Source organism: Solanum lycopersicum, chromosome 9 (assembly GCF_036512215.1).
Source record: "Solanum lycopersicum chromosome 9, SLM_r2.1".
Lineage (NCBI taxonomy): Eukaryota > Viridiplantae > Streptophyta > Magnoliopsida > Solanales > Solanaceae > Solanum > Solanum lycopersicum.
Genome location: NC_090808.1, coordinates 16336787 through 16359391, shown reverse-complemented (window position 1 = coordinate 16359391; position 22605 = coordinate 16336787). Strand labels below are relative to the sequence as shown.

General features: G+C 34.4%; 1 long non-coding RNA gene across 1 annotated transcript; it reads left to right on the top strand.

Annotated features, from left to right (window-relative positions):
- The first annotated feature begins 386 nt into the window (after positions 1-386).
- Positions 387-14523, top strand: LOC104649018 (uncharacterized). The gene is made up of 4 exons (XR_742977.4): positions 387-2967; positions 3082-3195; positions 4469-4680; positions 13868-14523. It is a non-coding gene; the product is annotated as an uncharacterized lncRNA (long non-coding RNA).
- The last annotated feature ends 8082 nt before the right edge of the window (positions 14524-22605 follow it).

The window sequence follows — 22605 nt, the reverse complement described above, 5'->3', positions numbered from 1 at the left end:
GCGAAATTATGAGCATGAACAATTCAACTAATGGACTATATGGTTAACAAGTAATAGTCCGATGATTATAAATATAAACTCAAATTTGTTAGAAACTTATTACTCAAACTTAGAACTTGAAGATGCTACTCCTCTCAAAGGTACTTATTTGATAGAGTTCATGCAGAAGTTATTGGCATGAAGGACTTGAATCAAAGGTCAAAGTATCAATAAGGAACTCATGTATATGACTCTTCTCATACTTATACTTACTTCCTCAAAACAAAGTTCAAATTGATAGTTGATCTTAAATGATTAACAATTGAACTCAAAGACTTTCTTGAATTCTCCTCTTAACACTATCATAAATGTTAATTATGAATTCTAGAATTATGGGTCATGATATGAAGGGTCTTGGAATGACAAAGTAGACTGATGAATACATTCTTCTCACTTTCATACTCACTTGCTCGAGTCTTGAAAGAAGTTACTAGAAATTGTAGAAGACTCCTCAAAATTGCTCAAAAGAACTTTCTTTGAATGTTAAAAACATGATGTAAATAAGAAAACGAAAGAAAGAAAATGATCATGACCTACAAACTTCATGGAATTAAGAAAACAAAAGAAAGAACATGAAACTTTGGTGGATATATATAATGGGGGGGTTTGTCTGTGTGTATATAGTGGCTTCGCTATGTGAAAATTTAAAATATTAAAGTTAAAGTCAAACAAAACAAAATATATATTAGATTAGATGTGATAGTCACCATGCTTATTAATGGTCATGTATGAATTAAAACCTATTTAATGTTTCCGCCATTATCAAAAGTGACTTGCATATCATACTTGTACTTTCTCACACATTACATTGAAGATGTTGTTTGAATAACTACAAGTCTTTCAGATACATGATTTATCACCACCTTCAATATAAGTGGAATATGACAAGACTTGTTTAAACATATTTAATTGAATAAATTTCAATAAAATTTTTTGTTATTAATAAATTAGTCTCCCTTTTTAATTATCTGGCTACGGTCCATATATAAGCATTATATTCTAGTAGGTGTAGTATGAATTGTTTTTGGTTCATGATATCAACTCGTATATTTCTTATTAGTGTTGAAGTATAGATTTCATTGGTACAATATAAACAAAGAACATGAAAATGTATCATTGTCTTAGTTATCTATATATTTTTACCACCAGTGAAAATAGTCAATTATCTAAGTTTTACAACGGTAACGGTACAAGCGACTACTTTTTTGATGGTAAAATTTGCCTTTTTAGTATATAAAAAAGGATTCATTAACTCTTCCATCTTAAGCTATTTCAAAATACTTAAACATCTTTGTAAATTATGTCTCAAGCATCTCAAACATCTAATGCAGAAAAGTCTTATAGTTGTTATTATGCTAATTCAGCTATGTTGACAACATAACACACAGATACTAAACAAGGTCCACAATTCTTTAATTGTGTAATTGGGGCATGCTCTTTATTTTTAAAAAATATATTAAAAATGATTCATCAACAATCATCCCATCAAAATTGAGTCTTGGACTCAAGACGTAAAATTTTATGGTGTTACCAATTTTCAAATATTAGAATGTTTTTGCAACTCCGAAGAAAATGAGGATTTTCTATTGATCTTATTCAAAGAAGGTGCAAAGAAGAGGGATCATATTAAAAGATTGCTAAAAGATACCGACATAGATAGTAATCAACAAAAACAAAGGATAATATTGGCTGAAGAAAAAGAGAAAGACCTAAAAATAATATTGTATGGTTTATTGCCAGTAATTTCTTTTTAGAGATGTGTAACAGGGATGCATTAGTACAATCTTATATCATTTACTCATGTAATAATAAAGTGTACTATTAAAATCATGTCCTTCTCATATGGTAAGACTGTACATTATAAATATTATTTAAAGTAGACTACGGATAACAATGTCCATCAAAACAAATATAACATTTCGATAATCCAATTGTCTTAAAATATCTTCTCAAATGCCAACTACTTCAACAATCAATTGTCTTAAAAGCCACTTCAAAAATCAACTATCTCAAAAATCAATTGTCTTAAAAATCAACCATCAAAAACTAATTATCTCAAAAACCATCTCTCTTAATAATCAACCACAAAAAACCAATAATTCAAAAAGTGATTGTCTAAAATCCACCTTAGAAACTAATTGTCTTGAAATACCAATTATCACAAATATTTTACTCATCACTATGGAGCTCCATAAGAATACACATCATGTCCACTGTATTTCCATCACATTATCCTTTTCCATTTTCTACCATATTAGTGGCCAAGCTTTCTTCTACATTCTCTTGCTGCTTCTCATGTTCTTTTTCATATTATTTCTCCTTTTTCAACTTCTTCTCTTCTTTTTCTTCTTCTCTCAAAAAAATCTATTTTCTCCTCTTCATTTTATTCCTATTTCTTCTCATCCAACTTCTCCTCTTCTTTTTCTTCTTTGTTCTCTTCCAGTTTTCTTCCTCTTCTTTCTCTGTCATCTATTCTTCCTCTTGTTCTTTATCTCCCACTACAAAAAACATATCGATTGTGGATGGCTTTTTTTTGCAGAGGTCTATATAACCACCACAACTTTATCAAGTTGTGGACATTTGACTAGCCCCATCAATATAAACACAATGCATTGAAATCGGGAATCAATAACTCATGTAACTAGCAAAATTAAGATTCGGAAAACCAAAAAATGAGACCTCTTCATTTCCTTTAATGTCCTACAAAATTTTTCTTACAAAATCTCATTTTCTCCAGTTGTTTCATACTTCTCTTCTCCATCAAAAGTATCTCCTAATAATTTTTCTCAATATATCGATCGAGCCCTAATTTAGAATTCGATCTCTTCAAAGAAAAATCATCAAGGCATTTCAATCGTTTAATCAACAGAGTTATGGGTTCTCTTCTCCTCATTTTCATTCCTTTTCTATCGATTATTGAACTTATTTGTGAGTTTTCATTCCAATGATTTCACATCGTTTCGATCTATTTATTAATTAGTTGTTTTTATGTCTGAATAGATTTTTGAAATTTCTGATATTTTTATTCTAATTTTTTAACAGCCTATACAAAGAATTTGTCTACTGTGTATTTGGAGCAACAGTAGGCTCCAATCAGATCGTCGTCCAACGTCCTGCCACCATGGAGAAGCTTAGTTCCAGCCCTTCCTTACAGATGTAATATCGTCAGGGTTCTTATCTTCATTATGTTTTAGAAAATTTTCCTAAATTTTAAACATTTATTGAGTTTTTTAGTAATGTTTATATGGAGGATAACTTTTCAAGTAAGTGACTTTTTTGTTGCTTTAATAAACTTCTTAGTTATTTTGTTATTTAACGAAGAATGAACATGAGCCCATAAATGTATACTGTAGAGATATCTATAATACATCTAGGTAGAAAATTTATATTATTTAACCAACAAAAAAGTTTGTATTATACTTATTATGATGTGTAGGAAATGTATACAACTAAAAGCTCTTTTACATTAGTTTTCATACAGTCATATTGTAGTATTACATATTTAATTCTGAATTTTGCATATGTATAATAAAACTACTTATTTTAGTTCTAGTTTTTAGCTAAATATAACAGCTAGTATTATAAGTAACTTCCCAATTGCTAGAGACAGAAATAATATTGTTTCATCTATAAATTATATGGATTCTTCGATTAAAATTCCAAATGCTACAAAGCAATTGAAGGTATATGTATCTTGATATTTTCCTTTGGAAAAAGTTTGTGTGCACATTGGGTCACATTGTTTGATGTTTAAGATTATGCACATTTTTCAACTGACTTTCATCCTTGTTCTGATCATATTTAGGTCCCTTCAAACCCAAATTTGTAGCTTAATGGTTTCTTTAGAATTGTATTTGAAATACAATTCCATGTTTCTACTATGTTTAGTACTAATATTGTAGATCAAAAATGACTTGCATATTTCGACTAATTCCAAGGTATATTGTCATTTTCTAATAGTAACATATACCAGGTAACTTTGCACACCAAGGATAGAACAATATGAGAAAGAAATTCCCTAGTATTTTTTCTCTATTGATATTTGAACCTGAAACCTCATGATTCTCGACCCACTTCATGCATTACACTATTGGATACCGTTGTATTTTAATTTCTTTTAGACAATAAATAAGAAGAATAGTAGGCCCAATCAAGTAAATAAAGCATAATACAAACTTTGGTTGGAATGTATACTCTTTGTTTATTTGGACAATAATTTTATGGGAAAATAGTTTTTGCAATGTTTAGATTTTAGACTATGACTTCCCAAAGGACTTGTTCTGAAGTTCTATGAATGAAGTATTTGGGCTTAACATGAGAAAACACGAAATGAATTATGTATTGAAGACTAAAATATAGATCGAGTTCATTTATGCAAATATTAATTCACAGCTGTGTGATATTAAACTTTTTTTTTTTTGTATTACAGTACATTACTACTTCATATTGGAGAAAAGCAATTTAGACTTAACATTTTAAGGAAATAGCTTGGAGTTGGTTGAATGAGTGATGGGCATAGATGTGACATATGTAATGCTTGTTTCGACATTGAACGTGAGTCACAAAAATAGATCTAGATGTACTAATCATCCGTATGGAGCCCCTTGTGGACACAAAACACGTTCATTTGACTCTATCAAGGTATTATGCTATTTATATTTATATTATATATAATTTTACATGAACTTGCTTTATGTTTTCTTGGCATTCATATTCTATTGAATTTTTTTCGAAATGATTCATTACCATCCTAGAAAAATTTCTTTATTCTCGGGGTAGAGGCCTTTTAAAACATAAATTCTAGGGACCAGTTTTGCCTCTTTTGCTTAATTTTTTAGATACGTGTTTTGGTTTTATAGTATAACAACATTTTTGAAGGTATTTAGACGAGACTAGTTGATCGTGAATGTTTTTTTAACCTTCATAGCTAAATAAGTTGGTGTGCTACCAAAGGTAGGAGTATATGAACTGATTCTTCTAACTAAATCTAATTTCAAACATTACAGTTGATGAAATCAAATGACCAGATCATTTCATGTGATAATCTTGTTTCTAAATTTGAAGTTAGCATCTCGGCTTTGCATCTCACCAACTTCAATTGCCAACACAAACATATGTGAATTTTAGGAATGTAAGCCAAATCAATTTTAGAGCAACAGAACGTAAGTAATAGGAGCTTGTATTACACGGAAAATTTTATCAAGTAATTCATAGTTTTCGATGGTCTGATGATGATATACTCCAACGTGTCCCGAAAGCTACGTTATTGTCTTTCCCTCACGGAAGTTAGAATTCAGAAAGCACTGAATATTTTTATGAAGGATCTTGTGTTAAATCTTCTTAATTTGTTTACCCTACCTTTTTTATGCATAGTTTGGAAAAAAGTGTGGTACCTCGGATGCCACTCTTGAAAATTTTTGGATGAAAAGAAGCTTAAGAGGAGAGAGTTGATGCTCTATACTGTTGTCTAAGAGTGTTGATGCTCTATACTGTTGTCTGAGAGAGTTGATGTCCCTAGAGTATTTTGGGATTTCCTACAAGGATAAGATACCTCATCATTATGAATCACTCAAGAAAACTGTGCTCCTTTGGTAGATTTTCTTTTCATATTGCATTCTGAAATGCCAATAGATTTGGTTCCATTTCCAATTAGGAAAAGAACTTTATACTAACCTAGTTTATTTTTCTTTTGTTCAATTATCGGTGACCTTAAAATTGATGGAAATTTCCCATATTTGTGAGATGCTTTGTGCTGGTTAATGTTTGTTGCATTTTATTGTGCGAGCTGAAAACTGACATGAAAAGAAGATCTCTACTAAGACTCAATATCTTGTTCGAGACCTTACATATTAATTTATTTTTCTAAATATATATATGTAGTGTATTTCAAATCTAGTCATAGTATATTAACATTGTGCATTTGAATAAGAGAAGAAAACTCCTTTGATGGAGATCCAGGTGAATAGTGCTACAATTGCTCAGAATTATGAGATGATTGATATTATTGGTGTATTCTAAGGTAAAGGTTATGAAGGTGTTGTAACTTTTTAGGAGTGTAACATGTCTAACGTGCAAAACTCACGGGACCCTACTTAAGTATGCTAGAGCTTCAACAACAGTGACTTGTGCTGGTCAAAATGGATACGACCACTTACTGAGAAGAGTAGAGTTTAAACATTTACTTCATTAGGAAGAGCACAATTTTTAAAGAATATATTATTATTGTTATTTCTTATTTTCATGAAGCTGTTTTCGAAGATAATTTTGAAAATTTAATGCTTTCTGTTTTCTTGGGGATTGTAGTTGAGATTTGACAACATTCGTAATGCGAAAGTTTTGTTGTTGTTGTTTAAAGTTTTTGTTGCTATGATTCTTGTTGAAAAAAAGCTTTACTTTCTATTATAAATATAAATGTATAAGTTCGGTGGTTAATAATTATTAAAATTCATATTGGTTGCAATCTAGTTATTTATTTATATATATATATATATATATATATATATATATATAAATATATATATATATATATTAAATTTGATTAGAAAGTTGTGGAGAGGATACAACATCCCGAAACCAAAGTCAAAGAAATGGTAACAAGTAGCAAGGGTTTATAACCCCCACAAAGTGAATAAGAAACTTCCACAAATTGGTTGTTGCAGTTATGAGAAAACCTCTAAAATTTAATTGTAATATCTAATTGTGAAAATCTTGTCACATCTGGAGTCTAACCTTGGATGTGGCCAACTCTCATGAACCATTGTTATTCCCAAGTGAACCTTCGTCCTGGCTGACTACAGGCGGAAAATTAACTTAAATAGTCAAAATATCAAAACATAATAAAATTATTGAACTGAAAACCAAACATTAAGTCAAAAGAAACTCTAAATTATAAAAAATGTTCAATTTGCTATAAAATAACCAATATAAGTATTTTAAACATTTTAATAAAATAAATGAATAATACTAACTTCTAACCTATATTGACTATCTGTGAATCCTCTAACTGATAAAAATGGAAGTCAGGACAAAAACAACGACATCATGACTAAACTAAAAAGTAAATAAAATCCACTGAAAGCAAGGAGGCTATAGCTAAATCGAACTCTCGAATGTATCAAGGAAGCTCCTGTTGCAAATCCTTAATACATGTGTCCGCATCATGAGAAGATGCAGGCCAATTGGCTCAGTACATGGAATGTATGAGCAAGTAAGGAGAATCAAAAGCATAACATAAACTTGAACTTGATCAAAACGGAACACACTTACCTTTTTTCAAACATACTCAACTCAAGGAATACTCAAGGATACTCAAAACTACTTAATCTTACGCAACCCAAAAGTACTCAAAAAGAATATACTTAACTTCAAAGATATGATATTGAACTCGGGAAAATGTCACGACCCGGACGTGCACCATAGAAGGAGGGTGCAACCCTTGGGTCGGAACAAGGCATACTTGACCCTTCAGAGGTCTTTTACTTGCCTTTTAGAGATCATTTATTACATAAGACATGAAAAGTAGTGCGGAATTAAAACTTTTCATGACATTAATAATAATAAGTAAATGTCTTTTAAAAAATATCAAAGAGTGGACTTATCATAACAATCCAACTTAAAGACACAACTTAAATATTTTAGAGACATAACCCTTTGCATAAAAAAAATACATAATAAGTCTTATACGAGTCTTAAAATATGAACTAAGGCAACATTGACTATGTCGTAGAATATATGAGGACATACCAAATCATGAGATAGTTGATTCCCAAGCTTGCCTTCAAATATTCCACTAGCCTCCAACCTATACTTATAGAGTATAGAAAAGCATGGGGTTAGTAAAAATATTGTAGTAAGTATGACATTATGTAAAAACATGCAATACATGACATTTTAGTAGAAATAAAGCTTTTATGCTAATTGAGTAAAACCTGCATGAATCTAGAAGTAAATTAGCATGTAATCATCATTTAGCATATCGAATAGAACTACCATAATTTTAGCAGAAAGATGCACATTACAATGAACATAAGAAAACCATACGGTGAACCCATTTCTTACCAACTCACAATTTACTAATTTCCCTTGAAGTTTCAATAACAAATGTTATCCTAAATTTCACTAAGGTGAGACATGAAGGAACCACCCATACAATCCCTTCAATACACACCTAAGTAATCCTCAAGACTACCAATTATAAACTTACTTTGCATGCAAGAAGTAAACAATCTACACCAAAACACTAGACACACCCAGTTACATTTAAGAACTTCACATAAGTGCCGACAACTACCAAGTTACACAAAGTGCTATGTGAGAGTAGCATCCCATGGTACTACTCCCACGAAGTGCTCCTTTAGGATTCCCTTAGATCAAGTACACAACATTCTTCATTCATAAACTTCATTATACAAAACATAATATTAACGTACTTTATTAACAATAGACATTAAGTTACATAACATCATTTATATCACCTAAAAACTCATTCGTTCATTGCATATAAAAACACACCAAGACTCTACATTCAAGTGCCTACTAGTGCAATGGATAGATAGACTCTCCTACCACCACCAACCCTAAGTAGTACACTCTTTAGAACACTTATTTCATTGCATTCTTTTGTAGGGGTTAGCTTTCACCGACATAAACCATGGGAGGCTAGACATGGAATTCCGACATTAACCCTTACCGGATAAGGGATCCCCATTTGCCTAGGGTAGGGTCATTCTTTTAGCCTGTTTATGAAATATCCAATATCTATATCTATGCAGGTGCATAGTTAAGTTATAAGGAGGATGCTTCTAAGTAACTCATTCTCTACTAACGAGGTGTACTCATTTCTAGAGGTACATTGGATACAACATCTCAACTCACAAAGTGTAGCCACCCATTCTTCATATTCTTTTGGTGCTAATCATATCTCCCCCACAGATTCTTAAAATTTCATTTTTTAAAATTCAAGGGGTAACTATTGGACACCACATCTCAACTCACAAAGAGTGTCCATCCAATCTTAGAAAGATCTTTTGAATAGTGAGGTTGCTACTAAACACTTAATCTCAAATCACAAAGAGTTTCCACCCTAAAAATCCCCTCTTCATTGCTAGATTCTTTTAGGAAGAGTAGGGGATGATCTAGACACTTCATCTCTACTCGCGAGGAGAGTCCACTCTACAATCCCCCATTCACATTCGTTCATTCATTCATTCAAAGTGCGTGTGTGAGTGTGTACATGTGAGAAAACCTTTTACATCACAATTTTCATATCATTGACTTCTAGTATGCTTGCATATTAATTATCACATTTCACAAACTAGCATGCTTCACATATACACATACACCATTTAGACATAATCTACACAAGCTATAAAATTCAAGATTCATAAAGCATATCAACATGAATATAAACCTTATCACGTAACTTCACATACCATGCCTTCATGTACATATTGATAATACTCATGAAACTACATCTTCATTTACTCTAAGTAAACACCACCACCAAAGGTGCACCATACCACTCAAGAACATTTAAACGAAAATTATACAAGGTAGAGAAATTTACAATTCATCCAAGCTTTCACTAAATTTCATTAATATTTAATCAAAACAACAGAATTTAGTTGGTATAGGAAGTAGATAACCCAAAATACATCAAATGAAACTTAACTCTAAGATAATCTAGCTAAAGGCAATAAACCTTGTTCATTAGCCAAAATCTGATACCAAGCATAAACATGGTTTCATTAAATTATTAACATTAAAATCATTATATAACACTAAAAAAACTTATTTTTACCATAAAAACGTTTTCATGCAAAGACCCATACTTAGTGTCAAAGATTGAAAAAGTTAGAGTTTGCAAACACTTTTTTGAAATCTCTTTTAAGTGATTCCTTTAATGAAAGAATGTTAAAGTACGAAAAAAAATACCTCAATGAGAATAAACCCATGATATTTTTATGCAGAAAAAGTCCACCAACGTCACCTTAAGCCCTTCCTTTGAGTTCTAGCTTCTATGGAGTTTAGGAAAGTTCTTTCTTAAGGGAGGGGTTTTAAATATTTAAAAGTGAGGTCTTGTATAGGTGTAGGAATTAAAAAAACCTTAAAATATAATAAAGATCCTAAAATACTCATCCATGGTTAACAAAAGAATTAGGGTGAATTTTCTAAAACACCCCAAGATCGGCAGAATTTTAACATCTTTCACAGGTGCCAATTGACGACCCGTCCTTCTAGGGCGTCGATGGCATCAGAGACTTCTTCCATGGGGAATAAGATCCTACCAAATGTGTGACTACACCCCTAAAATTATAGTACGTCAGCTGGACTATGGTCCATTGGTGATAGGGTCGTAGATTTCGCAGTTTTGATAGATTCTGCCAAAGGGTTGGGTTCCTCATCTAGGTCCACTCGTGGATGCTAGGTGGAGTCGTGCCGGTACGTTAAAACCGTATACATTGTAATCTAGGTCTTAGAATTTTACACCATTAATTTTTACCCTTAATATTACTCCAAACATGCTAAGGCATAGAAGAACTTCACATAAGCACATAGATGTATAGTTGTCGAACGTCATGGACGTCCCTTGTTGTTTGACTTCCAAACTTAACTAAACCTTACACACTGCCTACTAATATCAAAATTATCTATTTTAAAACATTATTAACTCATGATACACTAGCGACGCACTAGTTAAACCTAGTTCATTTTGGGGCGTTAAAGGCACTCAACTCAATATAAAGTAAGAATACACATGAAATATAAAGAATGATTTATTTAACTAAAAGAAACTTAGTTTGTTAATGAAAATACAATTAAAGAATAAAATTTACTCATATAATAATGTAATATAAATTTTTTGGTGTTTCCAACTAATAACCATCATGTAAGACCTCTAGTGATGATATAACACTTAACCTCACGCTTCGAGGACCATCCTATACCTTTCCATCAGTATATTACCTATCTTAACTTAGTGGATCCACTAGTCTATGCGATAGGATTCATCTAAAATGTATGCCCTTTTTTACCCATGGTAGCTACATGGTTTTCAAGGAGACTGAATTATCTGAACTCATGCTCACCCCCACTGTAGTGCTCAATACTACTCCCAAAATATAATAGTTCTTATGTTTGAAAAACATACTTCTTCTGTAATTTTTTCTTAGTGCTTAAAAAAATTGACCCAAAGTCTATCCTGGAAATCTTAGTTTGCCTTCTTGCTTCATTTAGAAAGCTATTACTCTTTTATGATAGTATCCCAAAAGCCCTTTGGAAGTATCATTATCTGTTCTTATTTAAATGTGAAAACATTTCAAATCTCTTTGGGGATAATTAGTCCCTATATACTTTTGAAGAAATGAACTCCAAATTTATTATTTACTCTTTACTCTTTTGAAATTTAAGTCTTAAACAAAGTTAAAACGTTTGTAAAAGACATATGGGAACTTTGTGAACATAGCTTTGACTTACTTTTTAATTTATAGGATCGACTCTTAGTATTTATTTAATTGAATTATTCATTCAAGTTTCATGATCTCATGTTTATGGATCATTTTATGATTTTTCAATTTGGAATGGGATTCATGCAGAATTATGAGCACGAAATAATCAACTGGATTACTCAAAGATACTTCTCATATCATTATTCTTTGACTAATAGGGTTCATGCCGAATTATAGACGTGAACAACTAACCTCAAGGAAATCATGGGCAACATGATATATTCCCATCATAATAAATATTATCTCAAATTTAATGAGGAACTCAATACTCAAGATTTAGAACTTTGAGAAACTACTCCTCTCAATGATACACAATTTATGGAATTCATGTGGAAGTTATTGGCATGAACAACTCGAATCTAAGGTCTAAGTAACTAGATGTAACTCATGTATACAAATCTTCTCATTCTCTTACTTAGTTCCTCAAAACATAGTTCAAATCAATGTTTTACCTTAAAGGGTTCACAATCGAACTCAAAAGCTTTCTTGAACTTTACTCTTAACTCTTTCTCTTGAATGTGAATTATGAATTAAAGATTTTTAGTTCATGACATGGAATATATCATGATGACAAGGTAGAATCATGAATACATTCTCTTATTTCTCAAAATCATTTGCTCGAGTTTTGAAACAAGTTACTAGAGTTGTAAAAGACTCTACAAAAGGATCCAAAGGGACTTTCTAGAATGTTTGAAAGAATTTTCAAAACTTAACTGTTAACTCCACCTTGAATTTGAATTATGAATCAAAGTTTATGATCATGTTATGAATGATTTTAGGTTTTTAGAAGTATCAAGGTTAGTTAGAATTGAAAAGGAGTGAAGGTGCACCTTAAACAAACTCAAACACAGCAGCAGAAGGCAAACTTGATTGGGCGGGCGACCCTAGGGCTATGGATAGTGCAGGGCGCTAGCCCCTCAAGTATAGAGGAGGTTTAGGACGCTATGGCAGGCGCATCACGCCAGGCCCTAACCCAGAAAATTTTCCTAACCTCCTTGCTCATTTTCTTACCCTAACTAACCAAGAATAGAACGATTTCTTTCCAGTCACTTAGATTCAATTACTTAATTTAATTAAACTCAAATCTAATGAACAAAAAATTAAATTACTAAATTTCGTTTCAAAAAATCATGAAAACCCCAACACAAACAGATTTATAATGAACTCAAGAACTCTAATGTTTCAACTTTAATAATGAAATTTTTCTAGAAATAGCATGATTGGCGTGTGGGTGAACTAACAAAACACTATGGAATCTTATATACCGCTTAGGGATAAAACCTATGGAGAAAATCCATGACCACATGCAAGAATCTTGACGAATGCTTGATCCTCTCCTCTTGTCTACTGTTTTCTCTTCTTTTCTTTTCTTGAACTCTCAAATAATACCCTAGTTGTTTATTAGCATTATAAAATTGAAACTAATACTATTATACCAACAAAATATTACTAGAAACAATTAAATCTGGTTGGGTAAGGAAAAGACCAAAATACCCCTTACTATTTTTGGCTAACTTTCGTTAACTAGAAATCCCTACTTCAAAAGGCCATATCTCATTCATTGAAATTTAAGACTGATCAAACTCGATGAATTTTAAAATATTATTCAAAGATATTTCCTAAGGTATGTTGTAGCACACCTAGATCATCCTATGCTTGGTGTTATAATAGTTTGAAGTTGACCCAAAACTCGTACTTAACTTAACTGTCTGATTTTCAGATATTTGTTATTTCTAATTTAGTTCTTTTAGAATAAAAGGTGGTACATCTAGTGACCTTAACACTTAAGAAATTTTTATTCTTTCGTAAAATCTCACTCACTATGTAAAATGGTTCAAGTCATAGCTTAAAAGAATTATGGGGTGTTACATTATCTACCTATTGGGATCATTCTTCCTCAAAAGACAACTAAAATAAATACGTAATGGGGTTACACCTATGCAGATCTGATTGTAATAATAAAATTTCAATATATATAATCTTAACCTATATCCTTAGGTTTTGGTTCTACACCTCCATAGGAATCTCATCCCAACACTATTACTCTTCAAAATCATCTCAAGAACCATCTAATGTTTAGTAACACAAAATTCAATCTTAGTACACTATAAACTCCATGGAGTCCTAATAACAAGATCCTCAAGAAATTCTCAACGCCTAACTTGATTTCTCATCTTATTATCTCCCCCTTAGGTCTATAACTAAAACATGAAGGTTATTGATATAGCGTGGTTTCACTGTATTATTAATACTTTTTCCTTAAGTTTAGTGTGTCGAAAAGACTTTTTGTGCTAATTTTTATAATTTTTCCTTATTTGTAGGAAATCTGTCCAAAGATGAATGCGGAGGTTTTTGAGCGAAGAAAAGTAGAAGAGACCACCTATGGAGCTTGTGACGGTCCGTCATGCTTGTGACAGTCCGTAGGTTGCAGCTTAGTGCAGCTGTTGAAGGAAGATGGGTAAGTCTGACCAAGTGTGGGGTTACGAAGTCTATGACGGTCCGTCGTGTCTATGACTGTCCATCCTGCAAGTTCGTCATGAATTTCAGAGAAGTAGTCCCAGTACCCATATTACAAGAGTTTAACTGTTTTGAAACGAAGACCCTAGACGGACCGTTGTGCCTGTAACGATCCGTCATACTCACTATCGAGGATAATGAAGAAAGCAGCAGAAGAAAATGTACAAGTATGGAACGACGGAATCCATGACGGTCCGTCGTGACCACGACGATCCGTCGCAAGGTCCGTCGACCAAGCCGCGTTTTGAATGATTTCCAACAAATAGAATCCTTGTTTACTTAGGTTTTTATTTTCTATTAGAAGTTTGAAAAACATCATTTTTTAGGTTAGACTCTGTATTATTATGTAGACTCATTCGGTAAGGCCCTTGATTATTGTTAGATTCTTGATTATTTTGAGATTCTTTGAATTGATTATTGGTGATTTTTGTTGATTAATCAAGCGAACTTTCGGATTTTACTCTTTCTCATTGAAGTAAGTACATGAATTCTTATATCATATATTTGAATATTGTGATTATGACTATGGGTAACTAAACTCCATAACTAGGGTTGTGGGAACAATAGGCAAATAATGAGGTAAAACCTAACTAAAATAACAATTCTAGAATAGTGTCTTGCATGTATTAATAATTCTTTCATTTAGAAGTCTTTTTAACGGATGACCAACGTTAAAACTCGGCTTAATACTACTTGGCGGACACAGGAGGTAGATAATAGGAAAAGATTTGTCAACATAGATTTAGTGTATACTATCTAATAGGATAATATTGATTGGTACGAGGTAATAACTTAGTCCAATATCGAATACGATTCTCAATATGAGGTAAAGGTAAGGGTTAGTATAGCAACACACGTAGCCAGACCAAGGTGCAGAGTGAAATTGTCTAGATGCCGGACAAAGGATCTAGGAATACATAACTTATCACTTTGCTTATAGTTATAATTATCAAGTTATGAACCTCTGGGGAACAAGTAAACCCTAGTTACTTTGTTTAATTGATTAAACTTCAACATTCGAAGCTGTTAAGTGTCTCGTTCAATTTCACTAGTTATTTTCATTTATTTAGAAACAGAAACCCCATTTTTAGTGTATTTTGTTTTCCTAGGAAGTAATTGACCAAACAATAGTAATAATAGATTGAAGTTAAGTCTAACCTATTTTCCTCGTGGAAACGATCCCAACCTCACTAGTTGGGTTATTTACTTGACATGACCGCTTTTCTTCTAATTTAAGAAGTAAGTTTGAGCGTATCAAATTTTGGCGCCGCTGCTGGGGAAAGTAGCTTTTAGATTAACTTGAACTTATTACTAAGTTTAGTTGATATTTTCTTGATTTAACTTTGTTTTATTGTTTTTGATTTGTGCAGAACCAACCTCGTTATATGACAAATACACGGCGAGGAAAAGAACCCTTGTTTCCCTAAGATCAAGAATTAGAGTGTACACTATGCAAGAGGAATCGAAACTTGGTAATCATTGATGATGATCCAAACAAGAACATCCCAGCTCCGGTTGATGTTCATGGTCAGTTGTTACCCGATGCTCCAGGTTAACACCAACAGAGGGGACAGAATCCCGCACCACGGCCCCAAGCATTCTATAGAGGCTATGATAAAATAGCAGACTCCGATGGGCCACTTGTCTTGCCTTCTTAACCCAATGGCCACACTTTTGTGGTAACTAGTAGCCTGATGCAAATTCTCACTGCCAGAGGTTTCTTTCAGGGCTACCTCCAGAGGATCCACATGCCCATATAGCAAAGGTAAGGGCAATGTGTAAAAGCTTTGTAGGGAGGCCTGACTTGGACTTAGATGTAATATGGCTCAGAGTGTTTCCTCTCTCACTGACAGGAGAGGCTGCTATATGGTTCACTAAGCTCTCGTACAATTCAATTTTCACATGGAACAAACTAAGCGATGTTTTATTAGCACGCTACTATCCGGTCTCCAAGAAACTAAACCACAAAGACAGAGTGATCAACTTTGTGGCACTACCAGGACAGTCAGTTAGTAATTCTGGGAATAGATTCACCTCATTCTTGAGAAGTTTCCCTTATCACCGTATAGGTAATGATCACTGAAGGAATACTTCTATTGGGGACAGGATGATAATAATAAAGCGGTGTTGGACACTATAGTAGGTGGATTTTATGGGGAGTGTCCTTATGCATAGATTGCTTTAAAATTATAGAAAATCTCCCGGAATAATAAAGCTTGGAGTACTAGGAAGTCAGATACATAGAGAAATACCTTCGCAGTGCAATTCACTCAGAACTCAGCCACAGATGAGATTTATGAAGAAATGGCTCAGATGAGAACTGAGCTTGGGTTGGTACTAAAATATTTCACTAGGGTACAGAAAAGATAAATGTAGTCAACTACATGTCGAAACTACCATTTAATGATGAATGCTATTATGCGGAGGACTCCTATACAGTAAATGAGCAGACGAGAGGTTTCTGACCGAGTGCCCAAGGCTCAAATCAGGATAATAGGCGCCAAGGTCAAGGGAACCAAGGTCGGATCAATGGTAACTATAACCGTGATGGTCATTATGTCCGAGATGGATACTACAACCGCGACAAAAACTTCAACAGAGGTAACTACGGTAACAGAAATGATAGAAATGGGCCCTATGTCCCTCCTCAAATTCGTGAAGTTACTCCTACGAATGGTGGAGATAGTATGGTGCGAGTTAAGGATATGTTGAATAAAATGAGGAGAAGGTTTGATGCTAGTGATGAGAACATTAAAGAGTTAAGGTGAGATTTAGCAAGTATTGGCCAAAAATTTGATACACATGCAATATCGATTAAGCTGATCGAGTTGCAAATGGCCCAATTATTTACAACAGTGAACACACGGCAACCACGCACTCTTCCTAGCAAAACTTTCCAAAATCCAAAAAATGATTCGCAATGTATGGAAATCACTACTCTGGGTGGTAAGCAAACCATTGACCCACCTATGCCGTCTAATGAGGAAAATGTGAGAAAGGATGATGATAAGATAGTAAAGGGTAGTGGTGAAGCAGAAGAGAGCAATGGAACAGATGCAGAAGTCCCTATGAAGGTAATTCCCATGCCTAGACCACCACCACCCTTCCCTCAGAAATTAGTGAAAAAGACTGAGGATTGTAGATATCAGCATTTTATAACAATGCTGAAAAAGCTTTCTATCAATGTCCCTTTGGTAGAAACTCTAGAACAAATGTCCAGTTATGCTATGTTTATGAAAGATCTGGTTATAAATAAAATATCGGTCACTTTCGAGAATGATGATAGACTGCTGAATTTTAGTGCTATTGCTACAAGATCTCTTGTACAAAAGAAAGAAGATCCGGGTGTGTTCACTATTCCTTGTACAGTCGGGTCATTACATTTTGCAGAATCATTATGTGATCTGGGGTCAAGCATAAATCTCATGCCCCTCTCGATTTACAAGAAGTTGGGTTTGGGTGACCCAAAACCCACTGCGATGCGGCTACTGATGGCTGATCGAACAAGAAAAGGCCTATAAGGATACTCCATGATGTGCTAGTAAAAGTGGAGACATTCATATTTCCGGCAGATTTTGTTATTCTTGATTGTGAAGTCGATTTTGAATTGCCTATTATTCTTGAGAGGCCATTCCTTGCTACAGGTAGAGTCTTAGTTGATATGGATAAGGGGCACATGAGATAATGGTTGAACAATGAAGAAGAGACCTTCAAAGTTTGTAGGACCATGAGGCAGAGTGGTGATCTCCAATCGGTATCCGCCATATCCCACAAAGAAAAAATGAAGAATGAGAATGAACAAAAAGGTACAAAACAAGAGTTTATGGTTTGGGATTTGGTGCATTTTGACAGTTTACGGGTGCCTTGTCTTCCGGGCAAGCTCAAGTCCAAACAGACTGGCTCTTACTTAATTACCCAACTATTCCCTCATGGAGCTGTTGAGTTAAATGCCAAGGAGGGAGTGCGGTTTAAGTTGAATAGAGAACGAATAAAACTAAATTTTGGCCATGCTGAATCGGTGAATGAAGTGATAAAGGTATACCATCTTGATGAAGTATGATTGATCAAGTCTCCCCAGTCGTGCCGCGAAATTAAATCAGGCACTTGTTCGGAGGCAACCCAATACTTCTAGTCTTTTTAGTAATGGTAGCATTTTTCTACTAATGTGTTTTAAATTTTCAGGCACATCACCAGGAAATTCTGTAGAAAATTACTCTGCAGCAGTCACTGACGGATACAGAGACGGACCATTGCGCTTGTGACAGACCGTCGTATGAATCTGTCGTGCCAGGTACATCTTTTTGTTATTTTCAAACTAGGGCACACACGACGGAACCAACGACGGATCGTCACAGCACAGACGGGCCGTCGTTTGGTAATAATTGCGTCATTAATGAGGCGTACCCGACCCAACCCGGCTAGAGTTTTTTTTTACAAAATATTACCATTTAAAATCCCCAACCTATCATTTCACCTCATTCCTTCACTATTCCTCCTATTTACCTCCCTTTTCAACTTCCAAAATCACTCCCTCTTCAACCGATCATTGTTCCCCCAAAATTCTCCAATGTCCTAAAAGTTATCATCTACTAGTTGGTGTTGCTATTGTTTGTGTCTTCTTGATCACCAAGTACCTTTCCATCTTGTTTTTTCTCCAATTCTCAGGTATGTTTCTCTAATTTCTACTCATTTATTTTGCATTTTTGTTTTTCAATTACTCCGCAGCAGTCACTGACGGATCAAGCGACGGACCGTTGGGCCTGTGACAGATCGTCGTATGAATCTGTCATGCCTGGTACATCATTCTGTTATTTTCAAACTAGGGTACACACGACGGAACCAACGACGGATCGTCACAGCTGAGACGGGCCGTCGTTGGGTAATAATTGCATCATTAATGAGGCGTACCCAACCCGACCCGGCTTGAGTTTTTTTTACAAAATCTTACCGTTTAGAATCCCCAACCCGTCACTTCACCCCATTCTTTCACTATTCCTCCGATTTACCTCCCTTTTCAACATCCAAAATCACACCCTCTTCAACTGATCATTGTTCCCCCAAAATTCTCCTATGTCCTAAAAGTTATCATCTACTAGTCGGAGTTGCAATTGTGGGTGTCTTCTTGATCACCAAGTACCTTTCCATCTTGTTTTTTCTCCAATTCTCAGGTATGTGTCTCAAATTTCTACTCATTTATTTTGCATTTTTGTTTATCAATTACTCCGCAACAGTCACTGACGGATCAAGCGACGGACCGTTGCGCCTGTGACAGACCGTCATAAGAATCTGTCGTGCAAGGTACATCTTTCTATTATTTTCAAACTAGGGCGCACAAGATGGAACAAACGACGGATCGTCACAGCTGAGATGGGCCGTCGTTGGGTAATAATTGCGTCATTAATGAGGCGTACCCGACCCGACCCGGCTTGAGTTTTTTTTACAAAATCTTACCGTTTAAAATCCCCAACCCGTCACTTCACCCCATTCCTTCACTATTCCTCCTATTTACCTCCCTTTTCAACTTCCAAAATCACTCCCTCTTCAACCGATCATTGTTCCCCCAAAATTCTCTAAAGTCATAAAAGTTATCATCTACTAGTCGGAGTTGCTACTGTGGGTGTCTTCTTGATCACCAAGTACCTTTCCATCTTGTTTTTTCTACAATTCTCAAGTATGTGTCTCTAATTTCTACTCATTTATCTTGCATTTTTTTTATCAATTAGTATTAGCCTAGTTCTTCCTGATATATTCATTTTTTTTATATAAAATTTTGCCTAACCTAGGTTAAAAATCATCGAAATTGCCGTGTTTACAGCCCTAGAGCTAGGTGCTTTAGCATTGAAAGTTTAATAGGTATTTGGGTTAGACAAATGTAGGTTCAAACACCACCAATTCAATTTAGGTCATAGGGGATGAAGGGGGCACCCCCCCAGTTCTGTCACTGATTTACAGTATGAGACCCCGATGATGGACCATCGTACCCACAACGAACCGTCTTAGGGTCTGTTCCAAAAGCCCTAACACCCCACTGCCCTAGTTAATGCAAGTGTCCTCAAACTGACATATGCGAGGGACTGTCATCCACACGACGGTCCATCCTGCACAACCGTTCTGGTTGTTAGAGACCCTATTCCTGAGGGTCTCTCACTTTTTCTAAGTGTCCTCCAACGAACCCATGTGACGTACCGTCGTGTTTACGACGGTCCATCCTGCACAATCGTTCTGGTTGTCACATAACCTGTTCCTAAGTGTCTGTCTGCATTTTTCTAAGTATCCTCAAACGGAAAAGTACAACCGACCGTTATACCCACGATGGTCCATCCTGCATGACCGTTATGATGGTCAAAGACCCCTCTCTTAAGGGTCTCCATATTTTTTTTCAAGTGTCTTCTAATGGAAACCTACGACGGACCGTCGTACCTATGATGGTCCGTTCTGCACATACTGGCATACTTGTCAGAGAATCTCCATTAGGGTTCTCCATATAAACAAAGTCCAAGTAAGACATGACAGACCCCATGACGGTCCATCATAGTCATGATGAGCCGTCACCTTGCCCGTCGTGCTTCACTGTTACTATAGAAATGTCATTTTATTTTAATTTTTTTGTATTTATTTGTCTTGTTTCCTACTTCTATTACTAATATTCATCCTTTATAGGTACTATCTACTATGGCACCTAAAAAAGATCGAGTCTATGCACGTGGGCGATCGAAGTATGTCGCCCCATCATCCCGCTTGGTCATTGGCTCTGATGATGAGCGTGACCTCGAGTACGTGCCCCCAGGAACTTCCACCCCTTCCACATCTCTGACAGGTGTACATTCTCTTAATGCACTTTATACTCTTGGGACTTATCCACACTTCACTTCTCTTATCTGAAGGTTAGGTCCTGTACTACTCGTATTCATTGAAACAACCATCTCAATTAATCACCTATTCTATGTAAAATCTAGTAAATCAAATCTCAAGGCTAACATTATCACCCTTCTATTGTCATTATTTTGATCATGACACACATCTCAAATTCAATCTTAATACTTATTACTAAAACCGAATATCAATATGATTGCTTGGTTACTAACAATACCTCAATGCTACTTTGCTAATTTAAAAACACATGTCCTCTAGGACCTCATAACAATTAGTCTATCCTTACCTCTCAGTCTGCATACTAAAATTACCATCACATTCCTCTACAAAGTTAAGTACTACTTACTAACATATTGACCATTTACTCTCAATTACTCTATCATCCTCTAAATACCATGAGGTTCTCCTATAAAAATTAATAAGCCTAGATTAGATCTATCACATTATGATAATATTGCTCTTCTATTCACCACTTTCACTTGGTCAATACTAACACAATGAATTATCATCATAAAATTCTTTCTAGCTTCAACACACACTACCTCCTATGATGGAATAGTCATAACTCATCACTTCTTAGTCTACTTATAAGGTAAAACTCTTCAATACTAATTTAATAGGTACATGATTATATTAATATAATTTGTCTAAACACAATCTCCCTTACTTAGATTACTAAAACTCAACATACATTCTTCTAACTATGAGTTCTTTTACAAATATTCCTCATGATCACATAACACATGTTACCTTTTTGGGTGAAACTACTACCCAATCTATAAACGTACTTTCTCATAAAGATTTTAGTTGGAACAGGATTTAAGGACAAGAATAAAACTCGCTTTTATCTCGAACACATGATTCATACAAATATGGGTCCATTCATGTGAATCATAACACTTAAATTACTCTTGTACTTCTCTTAAGCACGTCAAGAGTGTGGTGACTTCCTCAAACTATTTCTAATAACGATTCATCGACTAAGGACTGACTTTTCTATTCAACCACGTCTAGTATGATGGGTAGTTGAATGAATGAATTTAAGAACTCATGAGTTAGAATAAATCTTTATGATATATCTCTATTGCACAATTAACATTACGAAAGAAGGAATACTTTTCTTAAATGTACGTAGTCCCTCATTAATAGAAGAGGGGGCCCTCACAACCACAAACCAAATCCTACTTAATACGGCTTCATCGACACCCTAGGACTCTTCAACACTATGTTCTAACACCAAGTTAGTACCGACCCAATTATACAACCTTGATGTGGCCGACATTAGAGAACCATTGTTAGTCCCTAAATAAACCCTCATTCTTGATGGCTACACACGGAAGACTAACTTTAGCATGAAAAAACTCTAAACAGAGTAAAATTCATGAAACTAAAATACATAACATTAACTCAAAAGAAAACTCCAAATAATATATTATGCTCAATTTTCCATAAAATTGGCAACTTGAGTCTTTAAAACATTAAATTAAATAAATGAATAATACAAACTTTTGAACTAGACTTACTATCTATGAAGCCTCTAACTGATAATGATAGAAGAGGAGACAGGAGACACGACATCATGACTAAACTGAAAAATAAATGAAATCCTTCGAAAGCAATGAGGCTCTCAATAGCTTACTCAAACTCTAGAATGTATCAATGAAGATCC